Source organism: Dama dama, chromosome 7 (genome assembly GCF_033118175.1).
Source record: "Dama dama isolate Ldn47 chromosome 7, ASM3311817v1, whole genome shotgun sequence".
Taxonomy (NCBI): Eukaryota; Metazoa; Chordata; class Mammalia; order Artiodactyla; family Cervidae; genus Dama; species Dama dama.
Genome location: NC_083687.1, coordinates 47899858 through 47920587, shown reverse-complemented (window position 1 = coordinate 47920587; position 20730 = coordinate 47899858).

The window sequence follows — 20730 nt, the reverse complement described above, 5'->3', positions numbered from 1 at the left end:
GGTCTTATTGTTAAGAAGCCAAAACTTAGAAAGATTTTATAAAATAGCAAAAAGCTAAATATTTTCTAAATTTTCAGTTCTATTTCTCATTAGCATATTTAATTGTTTCCAACAAGACCTCTTTGCAACAGAAATAGAAAGGCAACGTGCATCAGTGCGCTGATATGTGATATCATTTGAAATGCACACAGGGTCTCCGTCTACCTGCTGTGCTTAATTTCAGTATACATTTCTATGATTAATTTTGTTTTTCTTCAGTACATCAGAATGTTCTCAGTGATTTGTGTTTATGCATCTTATGCTGTGGATTAAAGTGGACTTATGATTCCTAAGAAGCGAGCTGTTTTTGAATTTGAACTCTAAAGACTATCACAGAAGACCATAGATGTGGATTCTTCACTTGAGATTGACAGTCCCACACATGCCTTACCCCAGAATCCCTCAAGAGAATCCAAACAGTCTGTGAACTCGGATGAGATTGAGTGCTTCTTTATTTTCATGAATACGCAACAAAAATTTTAAACATTTCCTTTGTTTAAGATTGCCCCCAAACCATAGTAGTATCAGCAGTACTTTTGGTTTTGTCACCAGTAAAAATCACAAGTATATTTACATCACATTGTTGCAGATATCCTGGAATATGATTTATGTTCTCATGCCTTTGACATTGTGGTGGTTCACCTCTTGATCTTGCTATTTAACACATTAATGAAGAAGTGTGTGCATTATAACAAAATCCTTCAAATTTCGATATCTTTAGCATAATTAGTCTCCTTTGTAATCTTAGGTATTTTATTTTATGCATTTAAAAATGTTGTTTGGAGAATGAATTCATGGCTTTCATCAGACTGCCATAGTCCATGACTCAAGCAGGGTGAAGAAACCCCGCTTCGGGTTATGTGAAAATATAGATCACTTAGGGACTTTATTGGGCGCTCAGTGGTTAAGACTCTTCACTTCCACTGCAGGGGGCACAGACTTGACCTCTGATCAGGGAACAAAGATCCCACATGCCATGCTACGTGGCCAAAAAAAAAAAAAAAACGTAGATCACTTAGACATCTTAGTTTCAAAATGGAAAAAAAATGCTCATTTTCTTCTGCACAGCTTCTAGTACATCAGGGCTGAATTAAAGACTATATCTACATTTTCCATAAGATCTGTCTTCATGTTCCTATAAAATGTATTAAGGTATCATTTTATAAGAATGTATTGAGCCTTTATATGTGCTAGCTTCTAAGCAAAGGGCTGAAAAAGATAACAGTAATGGTCCCTCCTCTCAGCGACTTCACAGTCCCACTGAGCCGGCCAGGTTATGACTTACAAAACTGGAGCATAATCATGTTCTAAATACTCAATAAATGTTAACAATAAGTATGAAAGTAGAGAGGGAAAATTAAAAGACAGGCATATGGACCCCAAATGATGTGTAAACTTGCAAGGAAGCAGGCTGTCTGAGCTGGAAGCTGCATGTGGTTAGAATTCCAGTAGACATGGTGAGATGAAGAGAAGGGGCAGAGCTGAACAGGAAGGGTCACCCTCTGGGCTCTCATCCCACTTTGTATGTTTCATCATAGGACTTAAAACAACCTGGGAGGTATGTATTTATTTAGTTATCAACAGTGGGACATAGCTGAAGTGTTCAATTAAGATTTTTAAATGAAAAGAAGGAAAGGGGGAGGGAAGGAAGGATAATCACATGAATGGATGGATAATCTTCTCAAACGCTTGTGTGAGACCATAGATCCGCTCTACTGTAGAGTTTATCATCTCTCACATACATGTTTGTAATCATGGGACATGGAGCAACGGCAAAGCTTTCATCTCACACTACAGGAAAGAGAACTAAGTTTTATTTTTGAGGTTTAAGAGGTTAAGGATGAAGATTCATACATACGTAAAATGAAGTGTAAATCACTCAGTCTTGTCTGACTCTTTGAGACCCCATGGACTGTAGCCCACCAGGCTCTTCTGTCCATTTGCTTCTCCAGGGGATCTTCCCAAACCAGGGATTGAACCCAGCTCTCCCACCTTGCTGGTGGTTTCTTTACTGTCTGAGTCACCAGGAGCATTGATTATAATTAAAATTTAAGATGCAGGGGTGACAACAGATAGTAGTTAGGCATAAGAGAGAGGTTATACATTTGAAATTTAAACATTTAATTGCATGGACTAGCTCCACTTATTTTAGCTTTTTCAAAACCCCAGTTCTGACTATTATAGGGGCTTTCCCAGTGGCTCACTCAGTAAAGAATCTGCCTGCAATGCAGGAGACCCTGGTTCAATCTCTGGATTGGGAAGATCCTCTGGAGAAGGAAATGGCAGCCCACTCCCATATTCTTGCCTGGGAAATCTCATGGACAGAGGAGACTGGTGGGCTACCGTCCACAGGTTTGCAAGAGTTGGGACACGAGGTAGTGACTAAACCATCACGATCTGACTATTACAGAGAACAGATAATGCTTTGATATATCACTACTTATGCCATAGGATTATTTTGCGACTGAAATTTGATAATACTTAGGGAAGCAATTCTTAAATGGGAGCTCTGTACGCATGAAGAGTAGTTGTTATTGTGATCCGTCATTGCCCGAAGTGCCAGGTGATGACCCTAGTGGATGTATGAGGATTAACCTTGTATCTGGAAGGATTACATAAATAATTATCATTCACTAGACTCTGGGACTCTGATATAATATTAATTATGTGTACTAACATCTTACCCAAGTCATCTTTCTGGTCTCTCAATTTAACTACATAATCACAGTTATTAAGAACGGCAAGAAAAAAAGAGCTTGGAATTAATTGCAATGCTCAAAATCATGTACCAAGCAAAATTTCAATAATAAGTTGCAAGCCTAGAGTTTCCTTCAAAGAAAACAGGGGTGGATTTCACTTATTACTTAATCATCTCCAGCCCTGGCAATGCAAGAGTTTGGAAATGAAAACGAACGTGGGGCAAGGTGTGTGAATAAGGATTGTCCCCAAATGCCAACATCTTGAAGGAGAACTACCCTATCCGAAGAAGGCACAGGAATTCAGTTCACTTCTATTAATACTTTTCATCATGTTGACCCTGGTGATGGGAAATGATTCCTCCATAGGCTATAAATCATTGTAGCCCTCAGACAGGAACATGCAGTCTCTCAAATGGAGTGCCTGGCTAGAGTGAATCAATTAATTCTCCACCAGGAAGACTGTATACTTATTCGGCTTTCCAGATCTTCAAAGAGCGGTGAAAGAATTAAGTAACCACTGAAATATTTAAAGGGGCATCAACAAATGAGCAAATCAGATAGACTCACTCTTCACAGCTGTTCTCCGTCCGCTGCATATGGTACTAGGGAAGGTACAAGTCTTTCCTCACATGTACATGCTCTTGTGTCTGTCTGAGTGCACACACGCAGAAGCCTGTGCACGCACATGTGTGGGAAGGGCTTTGGAACAATTTACAACTGCCGGTCTTCTGATGAATGAAGGCATTAGAAGAGCAGATGTAGGGCATGAGGCTAGAAAGTGAAAAGCTAAGCATTGCCTTGGAGCGCCAGGAAATGGGGCCAGCATGGTGAAAACCATCAAGTTGCCTGGGCTGTGAATGTTTTAATGTACAATAAAGCACTTTGATAGCTGCCTTTAAAAAAAACAACAACAACAAAAAAAACCCAACTGGTAATGTTTGCAAGTGTTTCCTGAAGGCCTCACTGAAATACCACCAGCAGCTAACAAAGGGGAAAGGGTTAGTCGTCATCAATAATACAAGGAAAGTTGCTAAATGACTCTGGCAAATAGCACAGTAAGTGAAAAGATTGGGGTGCAGTGTGGGGCCACAAGACAGAACGCCACCAGATCTGGGGAACGATGCTCCTCGCATAGGGTAATGTGAAGTCCAGAAACCATGGTTTCTCTGCCTTAACCTTTGTAACTGCTGCAGAAGACTTTTGCCATTAGAGTTCAGTTAGTCTTCAGTTGTTGCTAATTAGTCCCTAAGTCATATCTGACTCTTTCAGACTCCATGGACTGCAGCACACCAGGCTTCGCTGTCCTTCACTATCTCCTGGAGTTTGCTCAAGCTCCGTCTTCAATTGTGACGCCTTAATTGGCAACTGACACCTTCCAGAACTATCTGTTGGACAACATAAAAAAAAAAAAAAGGCATTCCCATGCCTGCCCATAAAATATGTCTTACATTTGGAGAAGACTTAACCCAAGACCCTGAATAGAGGGGAATCATAGTTTCTTCCTCATAGTATAGGTCCCTGGGTGCGATGGAAGAAGTGTAGAGTCTGTACACCCCGTATCTCACAGACCATTCCTTGTTTAAGGGAGCAGTCGTTTTCACTCCTTAGACATATTTGTTTCTCCCTGTTTACTATAACCACACCCTCACTTATAAGGGCAGCTTGCTTGTAAATTACTGCTATTGCTAGAAAACTAGCTAAAAGGATGCAAATAGCAGGGCTTCCCTGGAAGTTCAGTGGTTAAGACTGCACTTCCAATGGTCTAGAACTAAGATCAGTGGTTCAATCCCTGGTCTAGAACTAAGATCCCACATGCTGCATGATGCAGTAAAAAAATTAAAACAAATGAACAGAAGAATGCAAATGCCAATCTATCATTGCTTCTAGAAAAGATGTTATGTAAATCTCAAATGTTGTAAGTGACATAGACCTTGCCTATCTAGAGAATAACATATTTAAATGCTTATCCAGTCATTTGACCTACATACCAATGAAAGGACCAGTTATTATGTTGGTAGGTGAGCGTCTTTTAAGTCTTTGATACATTTTAATGAAGTCAGTGAATTTATTAACTTAGTCAATAGATTATCTAACTCCATTTTCCATCCAATGAATAGATTTGAATGGAAGAGTATACAAATGAATTCTTGTTCCTTGTGAACTAAATACTTCAAAGGAACAAAAGCATTTTCTCGATATTTTGAAATGCACACGTTGTTAAAATTTCAGACTATAACTTTAAGTCTTCATCCTGTAGGTTTGTTTCAGAGCAATTAATTTGCTATCATGTTTTGGGGGAACTTGTCAAGTTCAAATTTTTTTTCTTTTTCCCATATCTGCAAAATATGCACTCATTTGAATTATGACTTTCCTACAGGAACTAACAGCTGTATGTGCAAATCATGCATATAAATCAATTACCAAGGCCTATGTACTATAAATGCACCCATTAATTAAGCAATGTCAGATGCTATGAACCATGAAGTTCATTACATCTTTAGCATTCAAAACCAAGGATTATTTGAAGAAGAAATACTAAGTTTACCTAATAGTTAATGAAATTAAGCCGGGTTGTTGCCAACATTTTTATTTTATGCCTAATTCAGTGTTTAAATGTTTATGAATAAAACACTAACTGCTGAAAGCAGATATGTTGAAATGTAATTACTGGTAAGTTATAATGCACTTGAGGACTCATTATACCAGACTTGGGAGTTTTAAGATCACCAGTGTAACACACTCTCCAAAAACACAGAGTTTTTATGGGCTAAAAGCTGGAAAGACATAAATGCTGTTGAATTTGTCCTGGCTGAGTGGAAATTTTGATGATCGCGGTGGTATGATTTATGAGTATAACATTTTCCAGTCATTACGTGGTTGCATTTCAGCATTGTGACATGATTTGCATATGTGAATATCCCAGCAAATTAGCTTCTGATGACTGTTGCATCTGCCTGGATAAAGAAGCCCTTATCTCAAAGTCAATGCAGCTGCTACTACAAAAAAAAAAAACCTGCTTGGAACAGAAATGTTCAGTCTTGTTTCTCTTTGAAATCTATAGTCAGTGAGTTGACACACATGGGTTCAATTTCAGGGATAAATATATGCTTGAAATGACTAGGTTTACACATCTGTAGACATTTTAACATCCCTTAAGTTGTCTGCCTCACAAAGACTTCCTGGATGGTTCAGAGAAGCCTGACACCTTTTCCCACACCCCTCCGTCTGGGCTTGGAAATCCCATGGCTCTCTTTCTGTCTGCCCCCAATAAATTGCCTCTCCTAATCTCTTACATAGAAACCACACTTACTTCTGACCTGACATATACTAACTTGTGTTAATATACACTCACGCGCCTGTTTTCTCTGTCTGTCTACACAGACAGTACCTGTATTCCTATGTTAGCTAACTCTAAGAATTCTATATACCTCTGTGAGTTAAATAAAATGTTTCTACTCAATTCCAAAATCTTGGAAAAAGAAAGATATTTTTATTTTGTAAATGTGTTTGAATTTCCTAAGTTGTGCGTTTCACATACACAATCAAATAGTTTTATACAGAATCAGCTTTATAGAGAAATCATCTACTGCTACTGCTAAGTCACTTCAGTCGTGTCCGACTCTGTGTGACCCCATCCCTGGGATTCTCCAGGCGAGAACACTGGAGTGGGTTGCCATTTCCTTCTCCAGTGCATAAAAGTGAAAAGTGAAAGTGAAATCGCTCAGCCATGTCTGACTCTTCGAGACCCCATAGACTGCAGCCTACCAGGTTCCTCCATCCATGGGATTTTCCAGGCAAGAGTACTGGAGTGGGGTGCCATCACCTTCTCAGATCTAGAAGAAGCTAATAAGATGATCACTCTTCGGAAATGAAGTATATTAGAAATGATTTTGCAAGTTTATTTGCCCTGCCATATTGGTTATGTTTGGCTATCTTTAGTCTCTGAATATGCTATATTTTCATTCCTAGTGTACTGTTATCTATTTATTTTGCTTATACTTCCCAGACAGAATCCCCATCCTTTTCTTCCTCATTTTCTTTCTCCAAGCATAGATTTTAAATAATTCTGTTTTGTTTTTTGTTTTCTGATTTTGGCATTGTTTATGAATGTTTGCTTTTCCTGGGCTTTAATAACATTGACTTAGTTCTCAGAAGCTTGCATCATTCTCTTGCTTTACAACTCCTTGCTTTAGGGTGTTGTGTCTCTTATATTCTATAAATGTCTCAACATCTAAACTCATCCACTCTTTTCACATGTACTTGGATTGATTTTAACAGTCACACTCCTATTCTAGGTCATTGGATGTAATCCAAACTATAGAAATATTATATATTTTAAAAGATTTTCATCATTTTTAATTTCATCCCTCTCAGGGTTTCTGTAACAAGAATTAACTTGTTCTTAATCTTAGAATTTTGAAATCTACTTTCAAAAACTGGGGAATCCTATTTGCTCAATCTACCATTAAATCTATTTATTATTTTCTACTCCTGAAATTAATAGTTACTTTTCTCCCACAATTCCCAATTCCTTTATGTCACTCCCCAGTTCTTCCTCATGGGAGAAATTCAAACAAGTTACACTTTCTGTATTTCTAAATTAATAGAAAGATCATTATGTCTTTACTAAGACAATCAAAGAAAACAAACAAACAGAGAAAAAAAAATGAAAAGAAAGAAAGCTGAGCGCCAAAGAACTGATGCTTTTGAACTGTGGTGTTGGAGAAGACTCTTGAGAGTCCCTTGGACTGCAAGGAGATCCAACCAGTCCAGCCTAAAGAAAATCAGTCCTTAATATTCATTAGAAGGACTGATGCTGAAGCTGAAGCTCCAATACTTTGGCCATCTGATCTGAAGAAATGACTCATTTAAAAAGGCCCTGATTCTGGGAAAGATTGAAGGTGGGAGAAGGGCCTGACAGAGGATAAGATGGTTGGAGTGCATCACCAACTCGATGGACATGAATTTGAGCAAGCTCCGGGAGTTGGTGATGGACAGGGAAGCCTGGCATATTGCCGTCCATGCAGTCACAGAAAGTCAGATGCCACTGAGGGACTGAACTGAATTAAAAACAATCAAGAATTGATTGGATCCAAAGAGACTTAGAATTTTTGAAATTGGGTTGAAATATATCAGTACATCTGTAGGCCAGTTCTGTAATTAGGAAGCAGGTCCCAAATCTTCCTCCTGCCTGTGTAATTAATCCAGATCCAATAGTATCATGAACATGGAGAATTGGTAGTGTTATCAGAGTTAAATATTAGAAGTAATCTCAAAGGTTTCACCATTCAATATTAAGTTTCTTTTGTTTACCCGTCTGATAAATGATATTGCCCACACTTGGTTTGTCTGGTGTCCTCAAAATCCAGTTTCTGTTTCAGGTTCACTTATCTCAGAGACAAATGGTTGATACTCAGGGTAGAGAAAATGTATTGTTAATTACACAGATGCTATAACTGCTTTTTATAAAGATTTTTAGGTTTTACTTTCAACTCTTTCTCAATTTCCTAATAATCATGTGATCTGTAACATGAATCAACCTAATTCTGGGCTTCTCTTACTGGTGGATTAAACTTTTATCTTCTCAAGATTGATAAGCTGTCACTCCACTATTTTTTTCTAGTTTACCAAGTTGTGTTATTAATATTTATTCTCTTATATATTTGTGTATTTTTATCTTTAAATATTTATTTACTTTTACTTAGTGGGATTACTATAGATAGAAGAGGTAAATACTTAGGTCTAAACTTTCTATATTTGCTCAAGAACTTTCATCACTATCTACTTTTCAGTTTCATTGCTAATCTCATATTTTAGATTCAATTATTACTAACTTGTTATTTGTATTATGCACTTTCAAAGCTAGAAATTATACTGACATGTGCATCATTTATTTTTATTTTTTCTATTTTAGTACATCCAACATTTGCCATATATTATTGGATGTAGTAGCTTCCTCATTTGACCTACTATGATTTGATCAATCTTTCACATTCTTGAGCAATTATTTTGGGGCAAAATGTACTACTGCACATAAAAGAGTGGCTTTCTGTCACCTTTACACGGACAGGACGCGACTTCAGGTATAGTAACCTCCAGGTCTAAGGCTTTCTCACAGAACTATAAAGATATATTCCACTGTCATACTTAATGTTATAGAGGAAAAGCCTTAGGCCAACTTGAATTTTCTCTTATCTTTAGAATTCGAATTTTTCTTCTTGTTTGCATGTAGACATTTTGTTCCTTAAAATTTGAGATTTTCTCCAGGATATCACTAGGTCTTGATCTCTGTTATATTGAATATTGTACAAGCCTTTAGATTTGCAAATGGGAGATGCAGCCAGCCCAGAAAGATTTTTTTTCCTAAATTACTGGGGTTTTTTTAAGTTATTTTTTCTCTTCTATCCACTCTGGTCTCTGTTTCTGCAATTTTCAGGATTCTTATACTGCTTTTCCTACCTTGTCCTTCATGTTTCTTATTTTTAATTGATTCATTTTTTATTTTTTCCATAATTTTTTGGAAAATTCCCTTACTTTGTCTTTTATTTTACCTCTTCAAATTTTGACAGAAGTCAAAATCTTGTCCGTTGTTACAATTACTTATGTTAGAAAGAATTTTTGCCTGTCAAATTTATCTGTATTTTTAGGTGCCTGTTTTTGTTCACAGTGCCAATAATTATACATTTGACCCTTGAGCAACACGGAAGCTATGTATGTCAACACCCCACCCAGTTGAAAATCCATGAAAAACGTATAGTTTTCCATGCTTTAAAAATTAAATTATTATTTTCGTGGAGTGCTATGGAAAGACAACTTAGATATTTTGGACTCTATGCCGATTTCTAGAGGAAACCTAAAATAATTTTTTATCTGTCAAGCATTCAGTTTATATGTTTAAAGAAAAAGGTATACAGATCACAACTTTAAACTGGTTGAGATTATTGTTTGATGTATAAAGAAGGAGCTCCATCTATCCTGGTGATTGAATAGCTAAAAACCAAAATATGTGTGATTCTAAATGTCAGATGCACCACTGTTGAGCCCAATTAACTTGGCTCATTTCATTTTTTCTACCCTCAGACACAAAAATCAATGAAGAGGTAATGAAAGTCTCAGAAGGGTTTAACTAGTTTTTACGAAGTTCTCACTAATGACATAGAGGGAGCTCTAGTGATTAATAGTGGAATCATTAAAATGACCCCTAAAATGTAAATTAAGTCCTTAGCAGACATTAACTTTAGTCATCACAGAAACTATTTTGTAAAATATATTGAAGAAATTATTGCAGCATTGCAATTGGTAGACTTTGTCTTCAATTCAGAAAGAATTCTTTTGAGAAATTGTTTGAAATCACCATTTGGTAAGAAAGATGGGTCATTAATCATGACAGATGCCAAAGAGTTTTGATGACAAAACATTTGAAATGTTTAATCAGGTGACTTGTTTGAGGAGGAATTCAGTTTCTGAGGGCTAGTAGAGTACTAAGATCTGTCATGGCTGAGTTAGTACTTGTGAGGCTATAAATCTGAGAGAATTAAACTTAACCATCACCTGGAACCTGCTTCTGAAAACTTCCTTACCAAAGTCATACCATGGAAAATAAATACCCGAATCCTGTACCATTAACATTTCTAATAGCCAAGCTCAAGGAGCCTTTAGAAATTTGTAATACCTCTTAAATTTCAATATGATAATATGATTCATTTTCTTTTTGGCTATGCCAAGCTTAAGAACTTTTTTTTTCATTTTAGAACTACTTAACCATTCATGAAATGCTACCCATTTTTACCCTAAATGATCAATAACTCTTTAAGATTTGCATTTTATTTTCTAGTCAATGGATTTTATTTAATGTTTCAAGTATCAAACAAAAATGCTATTTTAATTTATAAGTTAAAACATATATCTGTAATGAAAACATACAATGTAAATAAAAGCTTGAATTAAAAATTGTGCTTGGGACCTCCTTGGCAGTTCAGTGGCTGGGACTTTGCCTTCCAATGCAGCTGGGTGCTGTTCATTCCCTGGTCGGGGAGCTAAGATGCCACATGCCTTGTAACCAAAAGAACCAGAACATAAATAACAGAAGTAATAGTGCAACAAATTCAGTAAAGACTTTGAATATGGTACACATAAAAAAATAAATAAATATCCTTTCCAAATAAAGAGTAAGCTTTTTAAAAAATGTGCTTGTTTCTCATATACATACAATTCATCCGTTTCCTCTGGGTAATGTCACTTTCAGTCCAACAGAGGACTTTGAGTCAGTGATTTAGACCCTCATAGGTACTAAACTGAACTTCCTTATTTAGAATAGAGGTTGGACAGAGGGGGCATGGCTCAGCTACCAGCAGATGGTAGAATGGAAGAAACAGTAAATGACCTAGCAGGGACACATCTTCTAGTCTTGACGGTCTGTTTGTTGTAATTGTCATAACAAAAAACACAACCTAAGTGATATAAACAACAGAAATGAATTGTACGACAGTTTAGGAGGCCAGAAGTCTGGAGTCAAGGTATTCTCATCTTTGGTTCCTTCTGAACACTGTGGGAGATAAGTCTATTTCATCCCTCCCTTCTAGCTTCTGGTGATTTGCTGGCCATTCTTGGCGGTTTTTGACTTGTACCTAGAAGCATCACTCCTGTCTCTGTGATTATGTTCACATGTGGCATCTCCTTGTGTGCGTGTGTGTCTCCAAAGTTCCCACTTCATAAGGAGACCAGTCCTATCAGATTCGGGGTCCATCCTATCACAGCATGGGGTCTTGCCCCATGGCTTAGTGGTAAAGAAACTCACATGCAATGCCAGAGACGCAGGAGATACAGGTTCAGTCCCTGGGTCAGGAAGATCACCTGGAGAAGGAAATGGCAGCCCACTCGAGTATTCTTGCCTGGAGAATCCCATGGACAAAGGGTCCTGGAGGGCGACAGTCCATGGGGTCACAAAGAGTCAGACACGACTGAGAGACTGAACACCTACTACAGCATAACTCCATCCTAACTACATCCTCCATTCCATCAGAATGGTCCTATTTCTAAATGATGTCACGTTCTAAGGTACTAGAGGTTAGGACTTCAGCATGAATTTTGCGGAACACAAATCAAATATAATACTGCTACACTCTCTGACCTTGTGAACGTGGGCAGGTTACTTTGTCCTAGGACTTCCCAGGTGGCGCTAGTAGTAAAGAACCCACCTGCCAATGCAGGAGACTAACAGATACTGATTTGATCCCTGGTTCTGGAAGATCTTCTGGAGGAGGGCGTGACAACCCACTCTAGTATTCTTTCCTGGAGAATCCCTGGACAGAGGAACCTGGCGTGCTGCAATCCACAGGGTCACAGAGTTGGACATGACTGCTATGACTGAGCACACATGCACTCACTTGATTCTATGTCATTTTCAGTTTCCTCACTGGTAAATGTGGTCAAGAATAGCACATTAATATATGAATACTTAAATACTCCAGTGCAGTAGAATCATACATTCATAAGACATCTATATACCTTTCACTTATTATGAATAGTAGTGATGCAGTGCATCTTGCCTTAATTTGACTTCCACATGGTTGCAAGTTGGTTTAATTTCTACTATTTGTCTACACATGAAGACATAGAAAAACTTTAAAAAGAAATAAATACTACTGTCCAAATATATTTCAGAAAAAAGAAGCAATTATTAATGCCTAATTGCCTTTTTCAAATGCCTTCTGGATATGCTTATATATCTTTATGTAGTGACCTTGGTAATTCAGTACTAAAATTTTATCTGCAACATACATTGAAGGCTTAAATATAACAAAGTGGTAAGACTGATATTTATAATTTTTCCCATTGCATATTTGACAAAAGGAAGTGTTGTCCATAGTAAATATTCAGGTTAAAAAAATAAGGTCAAAATTTATGTTCAAAAAATAGTTTTGAGTTCACCTGTCAAACAGGTACATACTTTCTGTACTTTTAAGCATATTAAATATTATTTTTGTTTTCCTGAAAAATGCTATACCAACAAGATTTAAGTTACTTAACAGAAATAGTTACCCTACTATGTCATGAGAAGCCTCATTAGTTTTTCTTTGATAATTAGCTATAACTGCATCAAAAATTATTAGCTATAATGAAACAAAGGGTCTCTGGAAAGTGAACCCTCATGAATACTCATTGTGAGTAAACTGAATTGAAAAAGACTTGATTAAGCAGCATACACCTAATTTCACATAAAAATGCTGATTTCTCCCTGAAGAACAACTACAGACTCCATCAAGATGGGAACATTTCATATGAATATCAGTTAATCAAAAAATGTATTTATATGATGTCCCTGACTAAAAGAAAAAGTATATGCAGTGTCACATATATTCAAAAGTCAGGTGAACTAATAGTGGTATTATATATCAAAACAGCCATTAGATTGTCAAATCTCAGTGAAACAGTTTCATTGAATAAATATGACCCTTTTGGAGAATCCTCTTCTCTTGTTACAGTCTGATAAATATTTTTTTTAATTTTACAGTCATGTATACACACTCTAAGGAAATACATACATTGAGGGAAATCATTAAGATTTGTAATATTTTTTTTACTGGAATATACTTGCTTTCCGAGGGGGCTTCGCAGGTGTCTCAGTGATAAAGAACCCGCCCGCCAGTGCAGGAGACAGGAGTTCAGTCCCTGGGTTGGGAAGATCCCCTGGAGAAGGAAACAGCAACCCACTCCAGTATTCTTGCCTGGAGAATCCCATGGACAGTGGAGCCTGGCGGTCTACAGTCCATGGGGTCACAAAGAGTCGGACATATCTTGGTAACTAAAGAACAGCATCGTTGCTTTACAATGTTGTATTTATTCCTGCTGTACCACCAAGTGAAACTTGTATTCCTTCCCTCTTGGACCTTCCTCCCCTCACCATCAAAGGGAGCTTGGATTTAAGGAAAAAAAAAAAAAAAAAGATGGAAGAGAAAGGAACTAGAGAAAAGAAAGGCAATGTGGTATGAAGTGATAGTAACTGAAGCACGTGCTTCCCCACATTCATTGTCAATAGGCTGGGAAATGTTTCCTTAATAAGCATTCTAAGCACACTTTGGCATGTGTATTTCAACAATAATATCCTTTGGGGGATGGGCCTTCAGGGAAGTTTTCAGACGAACGTCAGACGTAATCTTCATTACACATTCACAGGATATCTGCATGGTGATGAGACACATGCAAACAGTGAGAAGGATCTGAGTGATACACGGATCTGATGGCTCTTCCCTCCCTAGGTCCCTAGGCTAAGAGCTCTAGTACCAGTGGCTGTGGCTCTGCAGTGGTCTCTAGCCCCACCGCTAATAACAGGCTAGCTCCTCTGCTACTGTAGGTAGTAGATTTATCTGAATTTCTACCTTCAAGGTAAACTGAAGATCAAAATTGCAAGATGGAGCCATATTCAATTCAATGTCTGCTTACTTGAATCCGTGTCTAACCAATGATTAGCACTGCACCAATTATTCAGTAAATATGAGCCTGTTCAAAACCAATTTTAACTTGAACCTTTGAGTTAAGGACAGAGAGCAGAAAGACAAAGGAAAGAAATGCTACCTTATTTGCTTGATCTTAATGTCTTCTTATATAACACTGAATTTGCTACATAATTGCCTTAGATTGTTTTCTGTTTTGATACATCTATGAGATTAGAGTCACAGAAAGCATTTCTATCTATTCTTCACTCATCAATCAACAACCATTAGAATTTATTAATAGCTGCTATAGTTTATACTCCAGCATATATATTAACATGTATTTTTGTTCATATATCTTGACTCCTCAAATAGATTCCATCAATAGTTAAAAATAGAAATCTTGTCTTACACGTATTTGTAATTCCATAGTGCAATTCTTGGAGTGTGGTATGTGGTTTACAATTAATGTGAGTTTAACTAGTTCACCGAAATAACCAGTCATGGTATTAGCGTATGCCTCTCTATGGAGTAATTACAGAGGGGTCCAACCAGTTTTAGACAAGGTTAATTAAAGTTAATATAATAAAGATTAAACCTTTTCAATATCTCTAACTATTGTACACCAGATCTGGAACAATTTTTATCTTAAAAAGTGCTTTTCCTCAAAGAAAATAAGATTAACATAAATGGAAACTGTGACATAAGATGGGCAGTGACTGGTTGTCATTTTACCCAGTCTTTTTGCTAAAATATAAGATGTTTTCTTTTAGCATCATGAAAATTATGGTTTCTATTTTAAAGCTCTATGCACACAACTGGGGGGGAAAAACCTAGCCTGAGATGCTGGAATAAAGTCTTTTTCTGTTCATTGGCCATAAATTGGCATCCTTTACCTCATTTGAAGGAGGTCTGTTGAGAAAAAAAAGGACTCAAATGATTTTCAGATGTGTATAGATTTCCAGGTATTCACCTGGTCTAGGGACCTGTCACACCTTCTTTACAATCCCTTTAATGTTGCCACGCACCATGCTTCAATGGTCACGGCCTTCCAAGCCATTCTACAGGATTTTCCTTCTTCAGGTCAACAGAATCAATCATACTAACTCCTTGCAATGATGTAGGTGCTAAACGAATCCCCTCATGAGGGAGCAATGTTATCTATGTGTTATAAAATGAAAGGTTAGATTAATGGAACCCAAAGTTTGGAAAGAAACTCATGGGTCATTTACTTTAGTCCAAATTTCAGTTGTGGAGCTCCCCAGGCGTAAGAGTTACCAAATTCTCATGAGATATGACCTAGAAAATTTTTAATGATATCATTAATGTGCATGTGTAGGAAATAGAAGTATTTTTCCTCTTTCATGGTCTATGACATTTTCCATGCCCCAGTCCATGAAATCCACCTTGATTTAAACCCAGCTCTGAGACCTTGGAATAAGGCCTAGGCAGAGCCAAGTAACCGGGGAGCTGTGCGCCCTGCAAGTCTCTGAGTACATCCAGTTTCCTAAAGGCATCAGATATCTCACTTAAGGAATAGAAATGGACACAGATTCTGTCTTGTCTACTTGATGTGATTTGAGCAGTTTGAAGAAGGCTACCGTGACCTCTGAATCCCCATTCTTTTCGAACTACATGGCTCAAAACCACACCAGTAAAGAAGCTTCCATTTTTGTCAAATTGTATCCTTCATTTTTTTTCTTTATAAAATGTATTAACTATGGAAAGGTATAATACATAAAATTGCTAAAATTATCTATTTATAAATATACATATATATGTATATATATAAAATTGCTGTTGTTTAGTCACTCAGTCCTGTCCAACTCTTTTGCAACCCCAGGGACTGTAGCCTTCCAGGCTCCTCTGTCGATGGGATTTCCCAGGCAAGAATATTGGAGTGGGTTGCCAGTTCCTTCTCCAGGGGATCTTCCAGACCCAGGCATTGAACCTGTGTCTCCTAAAAATTGGCAGGCGGGATCTTTACCACTGAGCCCTCTAGGAAACCCCCAGGCAATTTTCCCTTACAGAAATACCTGGCTTCAGCAGTGTGTAAACAGTCAGAACAGAAAGACTGAAAGAAGGGCCAAAGATGAATCTAGGGAGAAGGTGCCCATCTGAAATGTTGTTGTCGTTATTACTGTTGTTGTTCAGTCTCTAAGTTACGTCTGACGCTTTGCAACCCCATGGACTGCAGCACGCCAGGCTTCCCTGTCCTTCTCCATCTCCCAGAGTTTGCTCAAACTCATGTCCCTTGAGTCAGTGATGCCATCCAACCATCTCATTCTCGGTTGCCTCCTTCTCCTCCTGCCCTATGGAAATTTGACCGTAGGGCTGACCTGGTCTATATCCACTCTGAGCTGCCTGATAACCTAGGGCAAGTCCTGTCCATGCACCCTGGCTTTTATAAACCAAGGCCCCAGGTCATACTGTCAGCAGCTGCTGTTTAATTGTTTTACCATCCTATGGAACACTATGATACATTCACACAGTGTTAAGTGAAATTTGATGAATGTAGAAACAGGTTCAGAGCATCTAAGTGGGTCTCTCAAGGTCACACAGATGTTTCAAAGCAGAGCCTGGGTCAGCTTCTTCCACACAAGTCTTTCAATGATGCCACCGTCACTGATGTTTTCTTTTCCTGGGTTGTCAACTTCAATTTTTAATTATTAATAAAACGAGCCTTCAGTTGCCCAGATCAATAATGATAAGGTTCAGTTGGTTAGAACAATGAGACTTTTTGTCTTAATATTGATTTGTTCTTTGGTCACTAAGTCGTGTCCAACTCTTTTGCGACCCTGTGGACTGTAGCCCGCTAGGCTCCCTCTGCCCATGGGATTTTCCCAGACAGGAATACTGGAATGGGTTGCAATTCCTCCTACAGAGGATCTTCCTGATAGGAGTTAGTAAACTTAGGTACTTCAGTGCAAGAGTGCCAGAAATGCTCTACATCAGAGGGTCCACCAACAAAGATGAAAGATGTCCATGTCAGGCACAAGGAAGATGTCTTTATTTTGATACTTAAAAAACACCAAATGGTGCAGGTAAGGTTACAGACATACTGTGAAGCATCATGTCAAAACCAAACCAAACAAAAAGCTCCAAACACCTTCTTACAGCAGCAGATTAGAAAGTATTTGAAATGGGTTACATGCCATTCCTTTTTTCACTTTGGTGAGATGAAAACAACATGATTTTTTTTTTTTATGTGTTAACAATGTACTCTCTCAGGCTAAGACCTTGTATTCCAAGTTGAAGCCTAGGGCAAAATTTTTATAGCTGAATTATAAATCCCTGAAAATAGAGATTTATAATGGAAATTCTAGAAACCCATACCTAATAGATCTATACTACCTGGAGCCCCTCTAATGAAAAGTGAGCTCTGAGACTTTCTTCCAGATAACTTTGCTAATAAGATTAAATAATGGAGGGAGGTTCAGATGAAATATTTAACAAATAACACTTTTTTGGTATCAGCACATTTTGCAATAGGCCCTACACTTCGAAAAACATAAACAAAAGAAGCTGGATAAAGAAATGTAAGACATGAAAAATTCTTTGGGGGAAATGATGGGTTATTAAGGTATGGACTGTAATATCATCGTCAATCTATAAAACTTTTACAACCTATTCTTATTTGTGCAGAGATTACATCCCCAAAGCTCAGTGCCAAAGACACATGTTAATAAGCTCACAACTTTTAATTAAGCAATATGTAAAAGTAGATTCCCATTAAGCTGTGATTTGTGGGCTGGTTCATTACAGTGGGCCCCAACCACCAGACAGAGATTCAATACAAATCAAACATATTATCCAGCCTCATATGAGCCTAGCAGTGATGTTTTATTGCCAGTTCAGGAGAGAGGTTCACAGATAGTATTTTCCCCCTAAAGAGAGCAAAACCTAATGACCCCATGGTGCTTGTTTGATGAAATGACTCATCTGCTTTGCTTATTTGCATAACACAATAATTATTCATACAGTCAATTATCATTCATCAGATTATCTGACCTGAGGGGTTAGGGTTTTACTGTCATAAACCCATGGAGAGAGGTCCCCCTGGTTGGTTTGGGTAGTTGGGAGCAAGATTAAAATTTTCCTTTATTTCAGTTTGGTTGGGAAAAGAAGTGGTAAGGAATTAATGATCTGGGTATGATTGGTTAAGTGAAAAGAAAATGAGGTTCAATCTTTCCTTCATAACGTAAACTCTCCATGAATTAAAGTGTTAATTCTAAAAAAATAAAACCATGGAACAATGAGGGGAGTATATGATCTCACGATTGACAACACTTTTAGTGTAGAAAGGGCTTCCCTGATACCTCAGTTGATAAGGAATCCACCTGCAATGCAGGAGACCCTGGTTTGATTCCTGGGTCAGGAAAATCAACTGGAGAAGGGATTGGCTACTCACTCCAGTATTCTTGGGCTTCCCTTGAGTTCAGCTGGTAAATGAGCTCAGCTGGTAAAGACTCCACCTGCAATGTGGGAGACCTGGGTTGGATCCCTGAGTTGGGAAGATCCCCTGGAGAAGAGTAAGGCTACCCTCTCCAGTATTCTGGCCTAGAGAATTCCATGGACTGTATAGGGATCGCAAAGAGTCAGAGACAACTGAGCGACTTTCACTTCACTTCACTTCTTAGTGTAGAAAATGGAACCAGACACAGGGGGAAAAAAAAAAAACAAAAAAACCTGGGATACTTGACTATATATACAATAAAAGTTCTCTAAAATGCAAAATAGAGCCACCAATACCTTAAAAATGATGTACAGTATCCTGAGTATAAATATTTGAATTGGTTGTGTATCAGACACTTAATAGTACAGTTATACATAGACATAGATGATTTTATACATATATCTGATAAAATACCTGACACCCAGTGTGCGTCTATAGATAGATAGATAAAATCAAATGTATATTTATCCAGACTAAAGCTCCTAACCAAACATCAAATTCTTATCCTTTGCTTGTGTCTCCTTTAGGCTTTCTCTTAAAGCTTGTATTTTAACCTCTTCTTTATCTGTGGTTAGATCACACTTCTCTGATTCCTAATATTGTATGTTTGCAATTTTTCTTTTTTTTTTTCCCCAATCTTAACAGAAAAGAAAACTACTACTAGGCTTTGTCCCTCAAAAAAATTAATATTAATGCTCCTGCTTTCTGAGTGACTTTCATCTTTGGAAAATCTATTATTTTTCATATTTTTTTCTAGCTCCTCAATTTGTTTAAATGTTAAAAGTATTTCTTTCTGAAAATAGCCTTGACCATATCTGATATGTTTTCATGAATAGTGTTCTAATTTTGTCATTATCATTAACTTCTTAATAACTTAGGGTTGCAATTCTTATTTTCTCTTTGGCCCACAAGTAACTAAAAAATTTCTTCAGCATATATCCTTTTAATATAAACTTGCATAATTTAAAAATTTTTGTATTATTATCTGCATATATATTGCACAACTTCTGTTTTGTATGATTTAGTAGTTATTTTTCTTTTTTGTAGAGTAATCTGATTATATATTTTTATTAGTGTCCATGAGCACAGGAAAACATATTTTAAGTTGACATTATAAAGCATTAACGTTCTTCTATGTAAATTATCCTGATATGTTGTATTGTTCATGTTATCTATATTAGCGGGTACCTGGAAGTTTATCATAATAACATTCATTGCTTTTTAAAATACAAATTTCTGAGAACCACCAATGCTCTCTTAAATAAAAGTATTTAAGGATTCCTTCCAAGATTATTTGTTGAAAACTTGTCTCATGATTCATAATGAAGTTGGGTTTTGCTTGTTTTTGTTCTGTTTTTATTATACTTCACCTGCACATATTTCCCCTGGTAGCTGATATAAAAATTTCTCCTAAAGAAAATTTTTGTGAACAAACACTTTTAAAAGCTTCTTTTCGTGGTTGGCCTTCATAATAAATGATACAAGATTTGGGAGCTTATCAGACTAAAGGGAAAATATCATCAGATCTAGAAGGCTTTCAAGTGGACAATTGTGAGAGGCAATTTTATAGTAGAGTGGTAATGCTTTTCTTCCATTATGAAAGTGTTACGTGAGCCAAGACTAGAAAGAGGCAAAAGAGTTAATCACACGGGCCTCTGGAGGAATTTAACAGTGTAGATATCAGATTTAACAGAAAGCCTGGAATGACCGTCCAGACTGAGAAAACAGGTATTTTTTAAGAAATAGAAAACAATCAAAATGACAGAACATAATGAATACAGGTGAGAATATGTATGATTGAGACAAGGAGGTGATGACTTGAGATCATCTTAAGAACTCTGCCTTTAATGCTGACCAAATGGGGAGTTTGAACAAGGGAGTCACAGGATCTCACTTGTTTTTAAAGGATCATAGGAGACGTGGGTTTGGTCCCTGGGCTGGGAAGAGCCCCTGGGAGAGGAAATGGAAACTCACTCCAGTATTCTTACCTGAGAAATCCTATGGAGAGAGGAACCTGGTGGGCTACAGTCCAACAACAACAACAAATTAGTTAGTACACTGAGAATGGACCAAAGTGCAGTGAGGATTGAGGCAGGGAAATCAG